Consider the following 20261-nt stretch of genomic DNA (forward strand, 5'->3'; position numbering starts at 1 on the left):
TCAGATAACGGTGGGATATCCAAGAGGGATTTCAACGTGATGGTTGTTATATCTGTTTTCATTCTGCTGGTCAACCCATTCAGTGATTCTCTATTTCATTTAATACATTATTCATATCTAATATCTTCAAATGATTTTTCTTTAAAACCACACGCCCTTGCTTCATGTTTGTAAGATTCTATTTTCTCCCATAAGATAGTAATTCTGCTTTAAATTCAGGTTCTTTCTGTTTCGTTAGTTCTGCTTCCTTAGGTGTAGTTCTTCTGCTTATTGTTCTTATTTCATAATGCTAAGTACCTTGAATATCTTAGTTTTGTGGAGGTGAGTGCCGATTCACTTCTCCTGAGAGTGTCATCCTCCTCTGCTTGCCATGTGCATTTGGGAGAGGAGCAAATCCTGTAGCCTGGGTCTGAACTCTTTGCCCTGGTTTGGGGAAATGAGCGTGATGTGTTTATAGGTGCGGTGTTTTTTTCTTTTTCTTAGTTTGACATCTTAAACCAAAGGAAATATTTGCCCTCCTATTGTTTGCCAGGGTTTATTTAGCTGATCTGGCTGGCTGAGCAGATGTTACCTTTCTTGTTCAAGACCACCTGTAAAAATCTCCTAAAAATTTAAACTTGATTAAAATAGAAGGTTTATTCAATGTAGATTAAAACAGTTATTTCTCTTTCAAATATTATTTCTATCTTCTAAAGGATTTCCAGTTGAGATTTATCCTATAGGAAGTAGGATGTAGTGAGTTAAGTAGATAGTGTAGGTTTGCATTTCACAGTCTTCTTGCTAGGGTTGGTCTCAGAAAGGATTGTGGAATGTGCATATTCATCTTGTTGGTGTCCCTACATCCTTTAGGGTCATTATCCCATCTCTGAAACGTCACCCTATCCTAACCACACAAATAGCCACTGGGTGTTCAGAGTTCTTTATAAGGACTTAGCCAAACCCAAATCACTTAAGACCCCACTACAGACGTAGCATTTTAATCCATAGGAGCCACCAGTGGCAGTGCAATGAAAGTCCTTCTCCCTTTTTTAATAGTTTATTAGGAATTATGTTTCCTTTCATTAGAAATGAAAAAATTAAGGTTTGAAAGACATTTTTGGTAGACTTGGACTAAAAATAGTATGCAGTAATACTCCACATTTTCTTGGATCTGATGAAATAATCATTGAAAGACATCTTTTATATATTAGTGTGTGTATATATTCAAAGATATGTGATATGGCCAAAATTTTTTGACAAGATGAAATTGTGTAAATTATCTCTATTTTCCCACAGTCAGTTTAATTTACTTGTTATGATTTCAGTGTGTTGTTATTATATATTTGTCTCAGTTACATTTAATGAGCCATTTATGTCTATCTGCCTGCCTGTCTGTCTCTCTGTCTGTATCTATGTATCTGTCTGTCTATCCGTCCATCCATCTGTCTATGCTGCATTTATCTTGATACCTATGATTGATACCAGCAGCAAAATAAAAATTCTTTTGGTTCATTTTATTATGGAATATTAACTTGCTGTTGTAATGCTGAACTTTGGTCACAATTAAAAATAGGAAAGTATTTAAAAAGACAAATTGAGCCACTGATGACAAGAATACTTGACAGTATTGTAAAGTCCATCATACTTTGATTTCATTTCTGAGAAATTGCTTCACGGTGAGTTGTGTGATCCTAGGACATGTATTTTTATTCATAAATTCAAACTTGATTTTTGACAAATATAAAAATTAGCTCTCCTAACCTCCGGTTCTAATTCATACTGATGGAACACAAAATCTTGTCCTCAAATTCAGTAATATATTTTGTAAATAACTTTAAAGTTGAAATATTTTCCCTTTTGGATAATTTATTTTTCTTGTTTAATTTATAGAAGATCCACCTACTGGAGTATTAGAAAAAAATGACAACATAAGACTGTGGGATACATGTTTGAGTCATGATATATAATTGACTCCATTTAATAAATACCTATTAGTGAAATCATCTAAGTGATAGGCATTTATTGATAACACTGTCCAGTTCCCCTAGAGAAACAAAGATGAATTAAAACACTGTTTTCTATCTTTTTGTAGCAAAAAATATATACACGATAAACTGATACATTTGTTGTCTATGATTTTGGGTAGTGTTAAACATGATCTATATCTCTTATATTTACTGTCAAGTTCCAAATTGTGATAGAACATTTAGAATGATGACCTTCTGTACTCTAAGATACTTTCTACATTTAGATATAATATCTTTAAAAATTACTGGTAATATTATCATTTAATTTATTTAGTATTAAGCCCTTTTTAAGACTTGAGACAAATGATACTTTTAAAATTATACATGTATGCCTGGGGCTTCAGGTTTTGAAATCTAATAAAAAATGTTTAATGCTAAATAATTTAAAAACAAAAATCATTCACAGATTAATTAGAGACTCAAGCTAATTATTATGTACATTTTATTACTCGACAGACAAATTGCTACCAAGTCAGCCTGTTGTAGCTGAACAGCTATTGTAGACCCTCATAATCTGACTTCATAATGGAGACTGCCACATTCACTGGTAAGAGTATTTCTGCTTTGTTGGTTAGTGAAGCTGTGATACTTCAAAGCTAGCAATTAATTTTTGGTTAGAAATATGCCTTTGACCTCCCTCTAGATGGAAACAACAAAAAATTTTAAAGAATAAAAGGAAATAGTATACTGGTTTACTTAAACTATATGACTTGGTGCGTGTCTGTGTTTGGTGTGTTTGAGTTGGAGAACAAGCTGTACATTAACATAATTATATATATTTTTTAAAGAAGAGTGTTCTTAGGAAGCCATCTAGGGAAATAGCCTATGACAGGCAACATTTAATCAAGGTAAGTTCTTTAAGATTAGTTAAATTTGCAGGGGCTAGTTGAGAAGTCAGTTGTATTAATAGTGTGAATTTAGTTCCAAATGATGGCAGGGCAAGAGTTAGTTGAGATAAAGAGGCTCAGTCTGCAAGGCAGAGATGGAACTTGTAGGCAACTCAAAGGTAACTCAAGCAAAGGGAAATCCAACGATGGAAGAAGAGAAGGGAAAAGAAAGTTGAGAGGGCAGGACTCTTGTCTCCTTTGTCTGAAATGCTTTTTGTCTCCTTGCCTACCTGGCTAACTCCTTTTTATCCTTCAAGCATTAGCTCAAATCACTTAGTCTTATTTTCTGTCCTCACTCTAGTTTCTATTCTGTATTTCCACTGCACTTGGCACATACTACTATTTCTGACCTTGCCTGGGAATTTTTAGTTATTAGTTTCTTTAACGATCTCTGTCTTGAGACACAGGAAAGTTGTCTCGTTTATCTCTGCATTGTTACTACCCAGAAAAATGTCCCATACATAATAGTTGTTGAATAAATACATGTTTGTATTTCTCCAGGAAAGATGGTGAATGGATTTTTAAAATTCTAAGTTGTGCTCTGGATATTTGCAATTTTTGAATGATAATTAGCTGGCATTAGAATTATTAGACAAGTAGTAGCCCTTACTGCTCATAAATGGAAAACGTAGGGAGAGACCTGGAGCCTTTGTAAAAATGTGAGTCTAGATTGATTACGAACGTGGTGCTGAAGGCTGGCAGCAAAGCTCAGGTAATAGGCACAGCTGGGTTGTTGCAGGTGTTTGCAGAAAGGGCTAATCAAGGGAGTTGCTTAGCACAGCAAAGGCAAAAACTTTTCCAAACCTTAATTCTAAACCTCACATGCAAGGAGGAATGGAATCTGTGCAGACTGTTCCAGGAGTTTATAGGAACTAACTACTAAATGTGCAAATGGGAGCTTGTTTGAAGTTTCAAGCAGAGGAGCACAGCAACTTGTATACCCTTCACTAAAGAACCATCCTCCTCTGTGAGGGAAGGTCATCCTCTTCCACGGAGTGCACAGCCTGTACAGATGTGAAATTCAAGGTGTCTTTTTTTCAGAATGGTTATGCCTTTAGAACAGAAGATCTTAGACAGAATTAGAAAACATAATCTAAAATGGAAACCTTACATTGTAGGATCTTGTGGAGGGAGAAAGTTAAAACTAAAGGGCCACGTTAGAGAACCAAAATAGGAGGGAGGAGGAATATTAGACCCAAGGATCTATCTAACAAGCATGTAGCTCTTCCCACAGAATTAGCACTGGGCTTTTGGAAGGAGATCATCATAGCATGTTCTACAGATCAAAATGAATAAGTCACAAAGCTGGAAAGAATGAAGAGACCTTCTTTATATAACAAAACAGAGCATCTGGGGCTTAGCAGCTCCTATGGAGTAGTATAAGCATGTTTGACTTGGCCAGTTGGTAGCTGTGTTGTGGGTATTAATATCCCCATTTTTCAGATGAGGAAATGAGGCACAGAAAGTTTAAGTAACTTTTCCATGTACCTATGGTGGAGTCAGATTTGTCCTTAGGCAGTAGGGCTTCAGAGTCTATGTTCTTTGTCAATATTCTATGTCAGAAATCAAGGTGGTTTTAATAATGATGAAAAAGCAGAATTAGGAAACCTAGCTTGATCACTCATTAAAATTAGCTTTCTAATGCATATATCCTAAATTGAAGTTATCCACCCTAACATTGTCCGACTTGGACAACCACAGCCTTGTTCCCAGAGGTTGAGCCTATTCCATAAAATGTTCAACACAGATGAGTAGAGAATTCAAGTGCATGGAGGGCAGGATGCCCCGAATGAGAGACCAAGGCTGACCAGGTATGTGCAGCTTTTTCTCACAATCTCTCTAATTTGATATTCCCTTGAAAAGTATAATGCGATGGAGGGTGTACTTTCCTAAGGAGTGGGAATTACTTCTGCTTTATGGAAATGCTCACAGAGAGCACTTAGATATGATGGGTTGGAACATGCAATCAGAATATGGAAAAGCAAATCATATTTAATTCTGAAATAGGAAGCAGAATTGAATATGGTTTGGTGTGTGGTCTCCAGAGGCAGCAGGCCTATTTTGGATTCTAGATCTACTGCTTATTAGCTTTGTGGTCTCAGGCAATTTATTTTATCTTTCTCAGACTCAGTTTCTTTATCCTGAAAATGGAGATAAGAATACCTGTCCTTCGGAATTGTGACATTGTATATGAAACATCTATTGAAATAGTCCAGATCTAAGCCTTTCGGGTGAAGAATCTGACAAGTGGGTTTCTAATTGGGGTACATATTCTTCCTCAGAAACATTGCTCTGCAAGCTTAGGATTCAGAGGCAAGGCCTGACTGCTTCTTGTCAATGTGAGATGTTGAAGACGTAGATTTTTCTAATTAACTCAAGATGGCAACCTCCCAAAGCTGTCTGTTTTCAAGATTGTAGGTATTTCATTTTCATTCTGTTGTGATAAAGAGGAATGTGGTGAAGATGATCGGAATTACCTCCTATTATGAGCTTGTTAATTTGTCTGCTGTAATTTTCTAAGCGTTTTCTTGGAACACATCCAGAAATTTATAAAAGAGATCATCTTCCATTTCATACTGTTACAGACTGTGAAACAATAACTAATTTGAGATAATAAGTATTGTAGCTTATGCAAACATATATAAATACAAAACATGCTGGAAGCAAGTACACCACCAACCAAGACTAGAGAAGCTATATTTTTAGCAGAGTTTGCTGTTGTATAAGATGAGATAAAGGTATGGAAATATGCTAAGGTGTTAGTACGCTCATTGCATTAATCATTTGTCCAATAAGTATTTATTAAGTACATCATATGAAAGAGAGATACCAAATATCCAATTCAAAGATAAAGGTGCATATATCATACAAAACCACAGCAGCATCAGATGAAACAAACTGCTTTTATTTGTACTAAAATATTTGTAAAAATTGAATAATTGCATTATGAGACACTTTCATAATGCACAGATGCTGATTGAAATACGGCTGACTATTGCTGTTTGTTTTATTAGATTTAAATAGGTCTTTATATTTGGACTGGTATATATCATAGAATCATCTGTAAGCCCTCTTTTATTTCAGTTCTATAACAGATTCATTTGTAAACTACTTTGATATAATTTCAAGCTTTTAGAAAAGCTGTAAGGCTACTACAGAAAACTCTCATATAGCCCTTAGCCAGATTCACCAATTCTTAAATTTTGTACCTTTTTTTTTCTTTTGGCTGCACCGTGTGGCGTGCAGGATTTTAGTTCCCTGACCAGGGATTGAACCCATGTGCCCTGCGGTGGAATCACGGAGTCTAAACACTGGACCGCCAGGGAAGTCCCAGTTACCTTTGTTTTTTTTTAACCTTTGTTTTAATCTGCAGTATTTTTGAATAATTTCCAGAAATTTTGCTTTTTACTAAGTACCCAAGGACATTGCTAGAAAGATTTGTGCTGAAGAGAAATCTGTGAGCCAGGTGTTTAAAATCTTTAGCAAATGAGGGGTACATATCAGTGATCAAGAGGACTAGGAATGTAAAACCTATTGGTATTAGTCTCAAAATTTCTAGAAATAACGATCTCTATATCCCTGGGCTTGTCCTGTTATCCAGTCTTTATTGACTTTGTCCATTGACAGGGCAGAACTTCAGCCACCACTCTGATGGGCTGCGTCCTAGATCTGCATCTTTGCAAAACTTTGTTATTGCTAACCTGATAAATTCAGATGTTTGCTTCAGATCACAACTTCCTAGCTTTCTTCCTACCCACTTATTTCTTCCTGTCTTCTTCCTTCCCTGAATTCTTTAGATCCCATGGTTCATCATATCCATGAATAGTCTCACAACCTTTTCTCATTGTCATTCTGTTTTGCTAACCTAATAAAACCCCTGAACTGGGTAAATCCAACTATCCACTTTCTTTGTGCTTAATCTTATGTTTTGGGCAGAGGTGAAAAGATTATTGCTACTACAGATTCATGGTCTCCAACTTCATCTACGCTCTCCTCAGTTCCAGGCAAGCCTAGCCACAATCTTCCTTTCTTCACTGTGACCATTGAAAATCTTGTCTCATCACTTCATGTACATATTTAGTAATTATCTCATTTCTCTTCTGTAACTTCAACCTCTACCCTTTTATAGAACCCTTCCCTTTAAAATGTAATCCGCTATACTCTCACATGGGGAGGGGACCCTCCTGTAGCCCCTGTGTATTCAAGATTTTTAAGTGCATCTACCCACATATCCCCAGCTAAAGTCTCCAGGACCCACTTCGTCCTTATTGGAACTATAAAATCAGAGTCTTGCCTGGGCTGAGAATTCAACCTTTTATGAAGTTCTCCTGCTCTTAAGATTAGGTCCTGAGCCTGGTTCTCAGTACAGTAAGCTCTCCAGTTACAGAAAGTTGGTGATTCTTTAAAATCTGACAAAGCAGTTCTCTGGATTTCAGTACTTTGCTTTCAGTTGGTGATTGATGGTCCTGAATTAGTTATTTCCTTTCTTCAAAGCATCACTGGTACTCAGCAACAGCTATTCCATTCCAGAGTCCTTACAAATACTATTTCGCTCACACCTCTCATATGCCAGAGATACTGTACAAGTAGTGCATACTCTTCAACATGGGTCCTGTTCCATGCACTCCATGTAAAAGTATAAACAATTACACTCCTACAGCATGTCAGAGATTATCAATATTACACCCACCACCAGTGATCGTGGGTCCATTACCAGCTGACTGATGGATAATCTAATTTAGAATCCCATAGACTCAGCTTCCTAGGATGATTCTCACTACCAATTTTCTGACTCAACCCTAAAAACAGAACATGAGGCAGATTCAGTTGTACATCATTTTCTGAGAGATTCAGTTGTACATCATTTTCTTCTAAAAAAAGAAAACAGTAGGGAGTGAGAGAAGCAAAATAGCAAAGGAGAAAAAGCTGAGCTGGAATAAAGTCTGGGATTGACCTAATTCACGAGGGATCACACCACAGAGTTCTGGCCAGCTTGAGACAAAAATGCTGTCCTATTGTACTGTACACCTGTTGAACATTGACTCTGTGTTGCCCTAAATGTGAGGTGCCATCAGCCAGAGGCAATCCTCTAGAGGAAGGGAGTAGTTGTTAGCAGCCTACCCTATGGCAAGTAGGCTAGCAGTAGCCTGTTAAAAATGCTGCTACATGGATGCTCCTCAAAAACATGATATTGAGAGAGGGAAAAATAGATACAATATAGTACATACTGTGTGATTTCATTTATGTGAAATTCAGAACAGGCAAAAGTAATACGTGATCAGAGTGATGGTTGCCACAGGGTGAGGAAAATACACTTATGGGAAAAATGAGACTTGGAAATGTTTCATATCCTTATCTCTGGTGTTCCAGAATCAGGTATGGACTAGGGATGAGAGATCGAAAAATGCTAAATATTTGGGTCCTCACTCAAAATACGATTAAAGATTTGTGCACAGAGTAGAAAAGAGGAATCCTATGAGTTGAGGAATGTCATTTTGACCACTGCCTCCACCTAAATTGTGAGGGAACTTTCTTTCTTGCTTGCTTTCCCCCTGAATTATCAACGTGTTAATTAACCCTACACCTGTTGCACTCCTATTGGATATAAGACCTTTTCTCTTTTTCTTCTTCATTTTTATTTAATTTTTATCCCTATTTAGTTATGTATTTTTCTATTCTTCTGCTTTTCCAGCTGCCAATTCAGAAAACCTTTCTCTGGCATGGCTTTTGTTCCAAACTCCTTCCCAACACTCGATATTGTATTATATGAAATATGATTACTTTGAGTAAGCCCCATTGGAGCTGCTCCTTATGAAAGCAATTTATATGGTTATAAATACATCACTTAAGTTTAAGCACCCAGTTTTAACAACTCATGCTGCTCCCCTGGGACTCACAATTCACTCAGAGCCTTGCATGTCAGAAACATTGAATCAAACATGTACAGCATAAAAAGTGCCTATCCACACAAACCTTTATCCCTCACACTGTTTAAATATTGGTTGAATACATGGATGCCACAACTTTATTTTTTACCAAAACATTTATTTCAGTCATTCCATATATTTACAGCATTAGAATCAATATATGAGTTATGCTGTTGTGTTCAGAAGAAACAATTACAAACTTGTGATGAAAAGAGGAATAATGCAGAATTCACGCATTATTACATGGTGTGAAAAATGATACTGCCATATATCGCAGGAACGTAGATTATCTTAAAGTTCACTGGCTACTTTCATAATCCTTTTTCCATCTTTGAAGAAATATAAAATAGAGATTTTAAGCAAGAACCATAAAGTAAGAATAAAGAAATTATGAAAATAACTTAGAGTCACCTTTGCTATTTTGGTATAAATGCATAAATTTCAACTGAGGAAAGACTTGTGAGATATTCTGAAAGCAGATAACAAAGAACTTTTTATAGTACTGATGATTACATTGATTTCTGGCAGCTATCAATTATAACTGATGTCCACTATAATTCTGATTGATGTTTAATGCCAGTCATTTCCAATTACTTTGGTTTAACAAAGAAAAAGTTCCTATGGAAATGTATTTACCTGCTTGACAACACCTTTGGCAGCTTTCCTTATTATGAATCTGCTTTTGACATTGTCTGTGTGTCTTTAGTACTTTCATTGTATCCTACTCTCTACTCTCTCCCTTTTTTTCATTCCCCATCTCAACTTCTTCATGTGAACTATACAAGGGAGAACTTGACATTCCAGGCCTAAGGAAAATATGTAGCTGTCTGTCCACAAACAGATGGTATTTTATACCTCTATCTATATCTAGCTCTATATCTATCTATCTATATTTCTGACATGTAAAATTAGAGTTTTAAGTTTTGTATACTTATGTACTTATATATATGTACTCATATATATGTGTATATGTGTGTATATATATATATATGTGTTTATGTGTATGTGTGAGAGAGAAGTTGCAAGGGGTGTATGGGAGAAGTACATTTTTTCTTCTTTTTAAAAAAAATTTATTTATTTGTTTATTTATTTATTTATTTATGGCTATGTTGGGTCTTCGTTTCTGTGCAAGGGCTTTCTCCAGTTGCGGTGAGGGGGGCCACTCTTCATCTCGGTGCACGGGCCTCTCCCCGTTGTGGAGCACAAGCTCCAGATGCGCAGGCTCAGTAGTTGTGGCTCACGGGCTTAGATGGTCTGCGGCATGTGGGATCTTTCCAGATCAGGGCGCGAACCCGTGTCCCCTGCATTGGCAGGCAGATTCTTAACCACTGCGCCACCAGGGAAGCCCTCTTCTTTTTTTAAAATTTGATGAAGTGTTATTAACACTTTTCTACGTGATTACTCAATGATTATGACCATAAATAACATCGTCATAATTTATTGCCTTGAAAACACAGGTGGAACCTTGAAGCATTTATCATCTGTGGTGATCCGCAATGTGTTTTATATTACCAACAAGATTTTATATGTCTGTCATATGTCTATATGTCTGTTTGAAATAAATAGTACTGGAAGCCCTGATGAAAAAACATTATCAAATAATCCTTCCTGAAAGAGAATGAGAGAAAGAGGGAGATATTAGAGTTCTAATCACCTAACTTTAGTGGCTTTGATATATTTAAAATCTGCAGTGCTAATTTGGTACAAAGTCAGGGACACTGCAGGGACTGGTTGGAATTTTCATTGTGACACAGGTGAAGGATTAAATCTTTTCCTTCTGTTTTGTGTGGTGTCTTTGGATTTGATTGATTGATTGATTGGTTGATTTTTAGTCTAAGTTTGAACCTTTCTCTCTAAGATCTCCAATCATCAGATAAGTTTTGCTGTAGTAACAAGCTACTTTAAAATTTCAGGGGCTATGGTACAAATATTTATTCCTTTTTCATGCTACGTGATCACTGAGGATCAGTTCTGACTCTGTTCCACCTTGAGTCCAGAACTCTGGACTCAAGAATGAGGAATTAGCCACTATCTGGAACATTGCAAGTTCTCATGGCAGAGAGAAAAAAATATAGTGCACTGGCTTTTACAGCCTCTGCTCAGAAATGCTACTTAACCACTCTGGTCATGTTTCATTGTCCTAAGCAAGTCATATGGCCAGGCCTGATTTAAATGGTGTGGTATGTAATAATCCCCCAGGGAAGGCAGTGAAAAATATTTGTGATCAAAATACAATCTACAGTGGGTTCTTTTCATTCCAAGGCAAGAAATAAATGGGCTTAGAACTTCTTTCCTCTTAGCAAGGTGTCTTATAAGGAAAAAAAAGCCCAGAAATCATCAAAGCTCTTTGTCTGTCTCTAGTTAAGGTAACTCACAATCTAACTCAGCTTCAGATGTCAGTAATCAAAATGCAATGTTGCCCGTTATCTCTTCCTCCTACCTTTCTCATAGACCTTCAGTAGTAGTAGGTGGGGATTTGGAAGTTCTCTCTCTTTTGACCTTGGAAATACAACTAATCTGAATGACTATCATTCAGCTTTGCTGGAGTAATAAATAAATCCTAAAATCCCAAGGCTTAACACAATAAAGGTTTATTTCTTGCTCAGACAAAATATGATACAATTTGACTGTTTGTCATAGGCTGGCTTCCCCAGAAAGCAGACTCTGAGATGAAGATTTGTGTCCGTGGAGGTTAGTGGTGGGGGAGCCCTTGGAGTCAGCATCAGTGGGTGAGGCAAGAAAGTAGGATTGGGCAGAGGGAAGAGTTGAACTATAATGCTGTCTTACCAGAGGCCTCAGTTAATCTCACAGGAAGATCTGGAGCTGGGCTAGTTCTTCAGGGTTGTCTTACGTGGGGATTGCGGGAAGGCTGTTATACTTCTGTATTGACCAGTTATTAGGTGTGTGTTACCCCTAGAGAAGGGTAATAGTTTTGGCAAAGAAGCTCTCTTCTGCCGAGGAAATCTCCAGAGTTCAGCTCAGCTGAGAGCAGTCACCACTGATGAAGGAATCTTGGTGGCACAACAGAGCATCCCCTGTGATTGTCCTCCTCCATTTTTATAGGTGGACCATTGAGAACTTGTGCTTCCTAAACCTGCCATGGCAGAAGACAAAGGAGCTAGCGGTCTCTACCCACCTTTCATTGTCCCATACCAAGTCACATGGCTCTGAGCTAACTGCAAGTGCAGCTGGGAGAGAGAGGAGCACAAATGTGTTTATTGAGTGCTAATAATCTCTAACACACTGCCTGATCTACTAGATGATAATTTTTGGTGCCTGAAAGAACTTGCTTTCACCAAGAAATGTTTATTGTGCAGGTGAAATTTATGTAACATTTTTCCAAATTTAGGGACTGGGTTATTTATTTGGATTTGTTCTATTTCAGGATTGCTCTGTATAAAGGTAATGAATATTTTATTTATCACCTCTCTCTTTCTGATTCAGAAGAATGCTTGTTGCCATCTGGAATCACAGAGAAAAGAAATAACTCTTCTCTGAAATCACCGTTTATGCCAAGTACATAAGTTGCAGTGTCATACTACAGTGAATTTAGAGAATATAGTAGAAATTTTTGTTAGGATATAGTTTCATCTGCAATATGAAAGTTTGTTTCACTTACATAATAAACTGTAAGTAGAAGGTCCAGGTATGGCAGCTCTGCTCCATGAAGTCCAGGGACCCAGGTTCCTTCTGGTTGTTGCTCTGCGATCCTTAGAATGTTACCCTTGTCTGCCGTGTCCCAACATGACTCCCCACCAGTTCCAAGTTTAAAGTAGCAAATGGGAGGAAGGAAGAGAAAAGGGTCATCATTCCTCCTTTTAGGACACATTGGAAGTTGCTTATATCATTCCCCTTCATATTCTATTGGTCAGAATTTAATCATATAGCCACACATAGCTGAGAATTGCAGCCTTCATTCTAGGTTGCCATGTACCTAAGAAGAGGTGAAAGGATAGTGTGGATAACTATTTTGTCTGCCATGGTGGCCTGGAACTTGTCAGTTAACACCAAGTTGGAGACTTGTTTATGTCAGAGGTCTCTGTTTTCTTCCTTTCTAAAGGTGGAAGAAAGGCATTTATTTTTCTCTCTTTGGGGTAGGGCCACAGAAAATCTACTTACTTGTGATGGAGTAACATCAAACAGCAGGGTCATTAAACAGCTCATTAGAACATAAAATATTTTGTATTTTTGTTTCAGTTAAAAATAGAGGGCTAATTTAGATGCACTTAGAATATAATTATTTTTTATCAGTATTTTTATACTTTTAAAGTAGTACGTAAGTGCACATTATTCTTAATTTAAATTGACAGCCACTGTGATACTTCTAGAATAGTATGTGGATGATCTTTGTGTCCCTCCAGGGAACTAGAGAGTCAGGTAAAACATCTTTGATGATATATATTGATTTTATTTGGAGGTAAGAGTTAAATACTTTTCATAAAAAGGACTAAACATAGGGAGAGTGGGAGGGGAATGCAAGAGGGAGGAGATATGGAGATATATGTTTATGTATAGCTGATTCACTGTTATACAGCAGAAACTAACACACCATTGTAAAACATTTATACTCCAATAAAGATGTTAAAAAATAAAATTAAATTTAAAAAAAGGGGCTAAACATATCATACATGCATGTCATTGAATATATCAAGAATGGTGGTATTAGTTTTAAGATTACATTTTTTTTTTTTTTTTTGTATTTTGGCTGCACCAGGTCTTAGTTGCAGCATGCAGGCTCTTCTTCCTTGCAGCGTTCCGACTCTCAGTTGCGTCATGCATGCAGGATCTAGTTCCCCAACCAGGGATCGAACCCAGGCCCCTTGCATTGGGAGCATGAGTCTTACCCACTGGACCACCAGGGAAGTCCCAAGATTACATTATTTAATGGAATATTAAAAGGATTTTTTCCTTTTCACTACAGATTTCATATATCTATCTATCTATCTATCTATCTATCTATCTATCTATCTGTATATAATTTACTGACCTTGGCATTATTCAAACTTGATTCAAAACTAGAAGAAATAAATTAATAGTTTTTAAGTTCATAAATGTGTGGCTTCTAGATGTGACCTGATAGAACACTCTAATTTTTCTCTAAAGATAATTGTTTTTAGAGATCAAATATTTTTCCAAATGTTCTATATTAGATCTCTAAAATTTTGAACAAGTGACTTTTCAGGTGCTTGACATTAGTGAGAAAATTTTGAAAGTAGCTTTTCTGTAATCTTGCGTCAGTTCTGATTGAGCAGGGATTACTATGGATGCCAACACCATGGGAGCCCTGGGGACAAATCCTGCTGTGTGCTTGCTGACATCCACTGGATTTTCTTGGAAGTTCAGTCAGTCTTGATGAATATGAATTCTTCCCAAAAGAACAAGACCTGCTTGTGCTCCAGGAGGCTGTTGGGACTGACTTTTCTTTCGGGGAAGTTTATAGGAGTCAAATTTTATGCCTTAAATACCCATTATCTTTAGTAACTACCCCAAATACCAGCTTTTTCAGTAATCAGTACTCTACACTTGCAACCTTTTTTTTTTTTCTTGAGCCAACTTTCACAGCTCTTTTTCTTCTAAAACCATTCTCTTTTGCCTTTTGAAATCCTCATTCTGTGGTATAAAATTTTTATGTTCTTCTCCAAATCTCCCTACCTTAACTGAATCTTAGATAGCTCCAAAAAGACTGCATTCGTTGTAGGTCTTTTAGTTAATGTCACGCATTATCCTATAAGCCAAAAAACTCAATACTGGAAGTGGGATAAGCATCCTCACCACTCTCATAATCCAGCTTTTGTGATTTTATTTTTTTCTGATTTTTTTAATATACAGTAATAGAAAAAACAACCATATTTTTTGAAGATGTGGACAACTATCTATCCATCTCACTATCTTTCCCCATTCCTACCTTCTGACCTCCAGATCATTCCCTGTCACTCTTTGAGGACTTTGGTGTCCATCTACAATCTTTTTTGTGAACAGTATCCTGCCATCCTCCAATATGAGGTCAAATCACATTTGGATTTCTCTAGAAGAGAAATTATGTAGTGATTATAGTACTGTAGCTGTATCCGTAGACAGTCTCTTCACTCCACTTCAGCTGTATCTCCCAAGATTCACCTTGGACATTTTCCCTTTCCATAACTATGTCATTTCTAAATTCTTATCTTAAAATATTCCACTTTATATCTATAAGTAGCTATGCTTTCAATTCTCTCACATTAAAGGAGAATGTATCACATTAGAAGAATGTGAACTTTTAAATCAGTCACAATTGAGTTTGGATTTTAATTCTGGATTTTTTAACAGTGTTATTATCCTCAATAGCTTACTTAATCAAATTGGACTTTAGTTTTCTAAGTAATAGTTAAGCTATGTCAGTCAAGTTTTAAACCTAGCTATACACTTGCTTTAGAATTCTTAACCTTTTGATTGCACCTAATATAAAGGAACACGTTACTACCTTTTTTAGATTAAACATTAAAGTTCACTCTCTCGTTCCTTTTATCACTCCTTGGATCCAGAAGAGAAACACAGGAGGTCCTTAGCTGGAGCACATGCCATACAACTCTATGTGTGATATTCAGCACATGCTAAGGAATTATAAGGATTGTATGAATTCATATGGAAAGGTTTCAGAAACCCAGGATGCTGACTTCTCTTGGTCAGTGTAGAATCAGCACTAACAGACTTATTGTAAGAGCTAGATAATCATTAAGTGCAAAGTCCCTGGAATATACTAGGTGAATAGTAAATGTATGACTTTGTATTATTCCCACTACCAAGGTTGCTCAGCCTTTTTGAGTTGTTAGGACCTCTACTCTCTCCTGGCCATCAGCACTCTTCTTGCTTCCTCCCTTCTTCAGCCTGGATCCTATGGTTCCTCACCTCAGTGATTCTCTTTCTAATACCAACACAATCTTTGCCCTCTTGTCTTTTCCTCCCATCTTCCTGGCAAAACAAAATCCCATCTCAACCAGTTTTCTGTCTTCTCTGGTCTTACTTCTGGCTTTCTACTGATTGCTGGAAATGTGACATAATAATGCAAATTTCCATTACAATAAATCCATGATCTCTGGCATTAACTGTACTATTTGGGCTAACCAGAAGTCATTTCCTATTTTTATAGGTGTTTTGTTTATCCATTTTTTGCAGCAATCCCTGTTATTATGTTACACTATTCCACCCCCCTCTTAAAACATGACTTAAGAGATCCCTCCTTAACTTCCTGTTACCCTGCCTTAAAATGACACAAATTTATATCTATGATTTTCTCTTTAAATTTTATCTCCAAATAATTATAATCTACTATTTAAGGCAGTAGTGAATCCCATTTATTGAATGGACTCTGCTTCATCAGTAATTGTTTTTTCCTCCAGTATCTTCAAGTTTTCCTAAATAGGCCCTTCCTCTATTTGAAATATAATTGACCCTTAAACAACTGTGGGGGTAAATCCATGTTTAATTTATAGTCAGTTCTCCTTATATGTGGTTCTGCATCCACAGACTCAACCAACCTCAGATTGTATAGTATTGTAGTAGGTATTTATTGAAAAAAATCTGTGTACCTGTGCAGCTCAAACCTGCATTGTTTAAGGGTCAGAGGTACACTTAAGTTCCTTTTGCCACAAACCCCTCTCTTTACCTCATGCCCAACTCTGTGGTCAGTATATCTCCTTCCTTGAATGGGTATTCACTCCTTCTTTCTCCACTTTTTCACTTTCTGTTCATACTTAAACTTTTGAAATTTTGGTTCTGTTCCACCCATTTCAATAAATCCACTTTCACTATGTCCTATGTCGTTAAATACAATAGACACATCTGTGTCTCTGTCATCCTTACCTTATGTTAGCATTTGCTAATATTTATCACTCTCTCATCTAAACAGAATTTCTTCCCTTGGATTCCATGATTCTTGACTCTCTTGACTTTTTCCCAACATCTCTCAATGTCCTTTGCTGCTTTCCTCTTTCTCAATACTGGCATCATTTTCCTCCCTGATATTCTTAACTAGTTCAAATAAAACCCAAACTCCTCTAAGCAGGACATTTACAAGTTCTTTAGGGTCTGTCCCCAGCTTACATCTCTGTCTTCATTTCTATCAAGTCTTCAACTCTTCATGCAAACTATTTACTTTAATCGTGCTAGCCAAACTCTTTTTCCCTTTGGTCTTTGTACATCTTATCTCTCGGCTTGGAACACATCTTCATCCTTCTTTGTCTTCATTATGTCTTAGTGGTTTTTAAGTCTGACTTTCCTAACATCTCCTACATGGCCTTGGTGCCTTGTTTGGTGTCTGAGGGGACACTGTGACTTATGGCTGGCACTCATCTCACTTTACTGTAACTACCTATTTACTTACCAGTCTCTTCAACTCCCTTTATGTGGATTGGAACAATCTTACTCCTCACTGGGCCCCTAGTTCCCAGCAAAATGGCTGAAAGATGCTTATTATGTATGTTTAGAAAGAATTAATGATGAGCCTTAGTCACATCTGACTAAACCAAATGAAATGCTTTTGTTTCTTTACGTGAAATGTAAGGTTAATATCATTGTTGATGACCTGGTAGTATGTAATATAACTTTAATAAATGCTCATTTCCCATTCTGGCTATCATAGACTATCTTTATTTGTCAATAAAACAAATACACGTTCTCTTTCATCCTCCTTCCTCAAACTTCACTGTCTAGTGGGCAGTGCTACCGTTTTAGCAGCCCATAAAGAAAGCATCTTACTCAGTCTCATCTCTTCTAAAATCCTGCCATTATGTTTTTCCAGAAAATCTTCAAAAACTAGTTCTTTTCTCCTTTGAATTTCTGCTTTTGCCATCTCTCATCTGTAATATTGCAGGTTTCTCCTCTAATTGCATATCTCTAGCTCCGTACCACTGCTGTCAATCTTCAATTTCAGAATGTAAGTTTTCTTATCAACCCAAACCTGTCTCCACACGCATAATTTTTTTTTTTAAAGGAGGCTTTGTTAATGGCCTGGCATTCTGAGAACTTGCTTACTGTACTCTCAAGAGGAACTGGGTCATATGTGAATTCAGTGTTTTTTATGAGTCCATTTGCTGTAGATAAAGTGCATAGTTAAGCCTCAGAAAATCCAGGATTGTCATTTCACTGGAAAATGAAAGTTTCCCAATTCATCTTGGCTCACAGTTTATCATAATAAATGCTTCAGAGATGAATGCTTTTAACATTGACTGAGATTTTTCTGAACTTTTAAATATGCATTCACTTTACTGTTCTCAAATGTATGTACTGTGAATATTTATTAAGAATAATTTATAAAACACTGCTGAATAGTGATGAATTTAATAATATATCTTGTTGTAAGACACTTCTGAAATTTATAGAACTTCAGCAAGCCTTCAAATGTTTTTTCATAGTTTTTTCATTTTAATATTTAGCAAGAGAATAGTTGAGATCCCCTCTACACTCACATTAATAGATTTATAACTGTTGAGTTTCATTGTACACTATATATTTTGCTATCGGGAGGTTAGTTATAACTATGAAAGCGAATATAGGAGATTATGTGGAGTCATGCGAAACAAAGGAGAAAAAAAGTTTTTCTCAAAAGATTGTTCTTTATAAAAGAAAAACCACAAATCACACTTTCCCAGAATTATGTTATGTATTTGTGGCAATCGTTAAGCTGGTGGAATTCTCCTTCAATATAATTTCTCTTGCCAGTTAAAAATATTCTCAAGAAAATGACACAAGGTGTCTCTCATAATTTAGGAAGAGTGTTTAGAGAAAAGTTTCCCATGTAACTCAGCCCCATCTGTTCAGGCTAAAACTGAATGTTGTGGCTTAATAATCTCTTCTCATAAAGAAGTAGACATTTGTGAACTTTACCATCAGACTTTGTCTCATTAGTTGTAATTGAATAAATCTTAACATTGTTGACATATTAAGTTGGAGGACAGGTACAGTGAAAATTCAATTCTGGATGCTAGAGACTTTACATTGAGCTTTAACTTGAATCTCAGAATTGCTGCTTAAAATTATGCTAAGTTCAATAAGTCAGACAGAAAGACAAATATTATATGATATCACTTATATGTGGAATCTAAAAAATACAACAAACTAGTGAATATAACAGAAAAAGCAGCAGACTCACAGGTACAGAAAACAGACTAGTGGTAACCAGTGGGGAGAGGGAAAGAGGGGGAAATATAGATGGGGGATTAAGAAGTACAAACTACTAGGTATAAAATAAGCTACAAGGATATACTGTACAACACGGGGAATATAGCAAATGTTTTATAATAACTATCAATGGAGTGTGACCTTTAAAAACTGTGAATCACTATATTGCACACCTGGAATTTATATAATATTATACATCAAATATAGTTCATTAAAAAATGTTCTGCATTAAATGTTATATTGGTTAAATTTCAAAAAGATAACTTAAGGTAAAACATTTAAATGAAAGGCTCAAAGAGAAAAAGTATTACCTGTATTCTCACCACCTAAATAGTTATTTTTTAAAATTTTCTTCTATGATCTTTCATATACACTGTCCCTAAGTATCCTCAGGGGATTGGTTCCAGGAAGCCCTCTGTGGATAATAAAATCCATGGGTACTCAAGTCCCTTACAGTCGGTCCTCTCAATCCACGGGTTCCACATCTGCAGATTCAACTAAGGACTGATCAAATATTTCTATTTGTATATTTACCATATAATAGGAATGGATTTCCATTGTAATTAAGGTCATGAAGGAGAGCGATGTATCTCATTTTCCTAAATTGAATTTCTTTCTCCTTTCTTGAATTGGAGGGAAATCTAATCTTAATTTGTCCAAAGTTTTGTCATTTAACACCCATAGGTTACATTTTTTGCATGACTCCTTGACCTTTCTCATACTGGTTATATTTGTTACATCTAGAACTTTTCAGCTGCTACTCATCTTTTCTCTGTGTTCTTCGATTTTTCTAGTAATACCAAGCAACCCTATTTCCAGGGTTATTTTAAAGTCTGTGACATTATGGTTAAAATAATGTTTAAAAAAGCAATCCCAGTGTTTTTGGATCATGAGTTGTGATGATATATTTCAATGTAAAAGGTTAAGAAAATAACTTGGATTTTAATTGTGACAAAATTTAGTGTTTTTTGTTAAGAAAACTAGTTATAAACTGTGAAGCTCAAGTCTTTCTCATGATATTTCGTGTTTACATGTACTACCATCTACACACCTTGCTCTATCAGAACATGGCTTTCCCATTTCCAATTCTTGCCTGTGAATACAGGAATAATTTTGGGCATGGGGGAAGAAAGGCATTTTAAATAAAAACAAATATAACAGTTTTTGTTTCATTTAGTCAATGATTTTATATCCTCAGTAGAATTTAATTTTTATGTAGATTTTACCTGTTTTTGTTAATTTTGTAAATTCCTAAGAATTTTCTTTTTCTTACTCTGTAAATGGTA

General features: G+C 36.2%; 1 long non-coding RNA gene across 1 annotated transcript in view; it reads left to right on the forward strand.

The window, feature by feature from the left end:
* LOC141279065 (uncharacterized) overlaps nt 1-20261 on the forward strand; it is a 215864-nt gene that overhangs the window by 56266 nt on the left and 139337 nt on the right. Inside the window, exon 2 of the long non-coding RNA XR_012332817.1 lies at nt 2463-2553. This is a non-coding gene — a long non-coding RNA (uncharacterized lncRNA). The remainder of the gene's footprint in view (nt 1-2462; nt 2554-20261) is intronic.

The sequence above is a fragment of the Tursiops truncatus genome, chromosome 7 (genome assembly GCF_011762595.2).
Source record: "Tursiops truncatus isolate mTurTru1 chromosome 7, mTurTru1.mat.Y, whole genome shotgun sequence".
NCBI classification, from domain to species: domain Eukaryota; kingdom Metazoa; phylum Chordata; class Mammalia; order Artiodactyla; family Delphinidae; genus Tursiops; species Tursiops truncatus.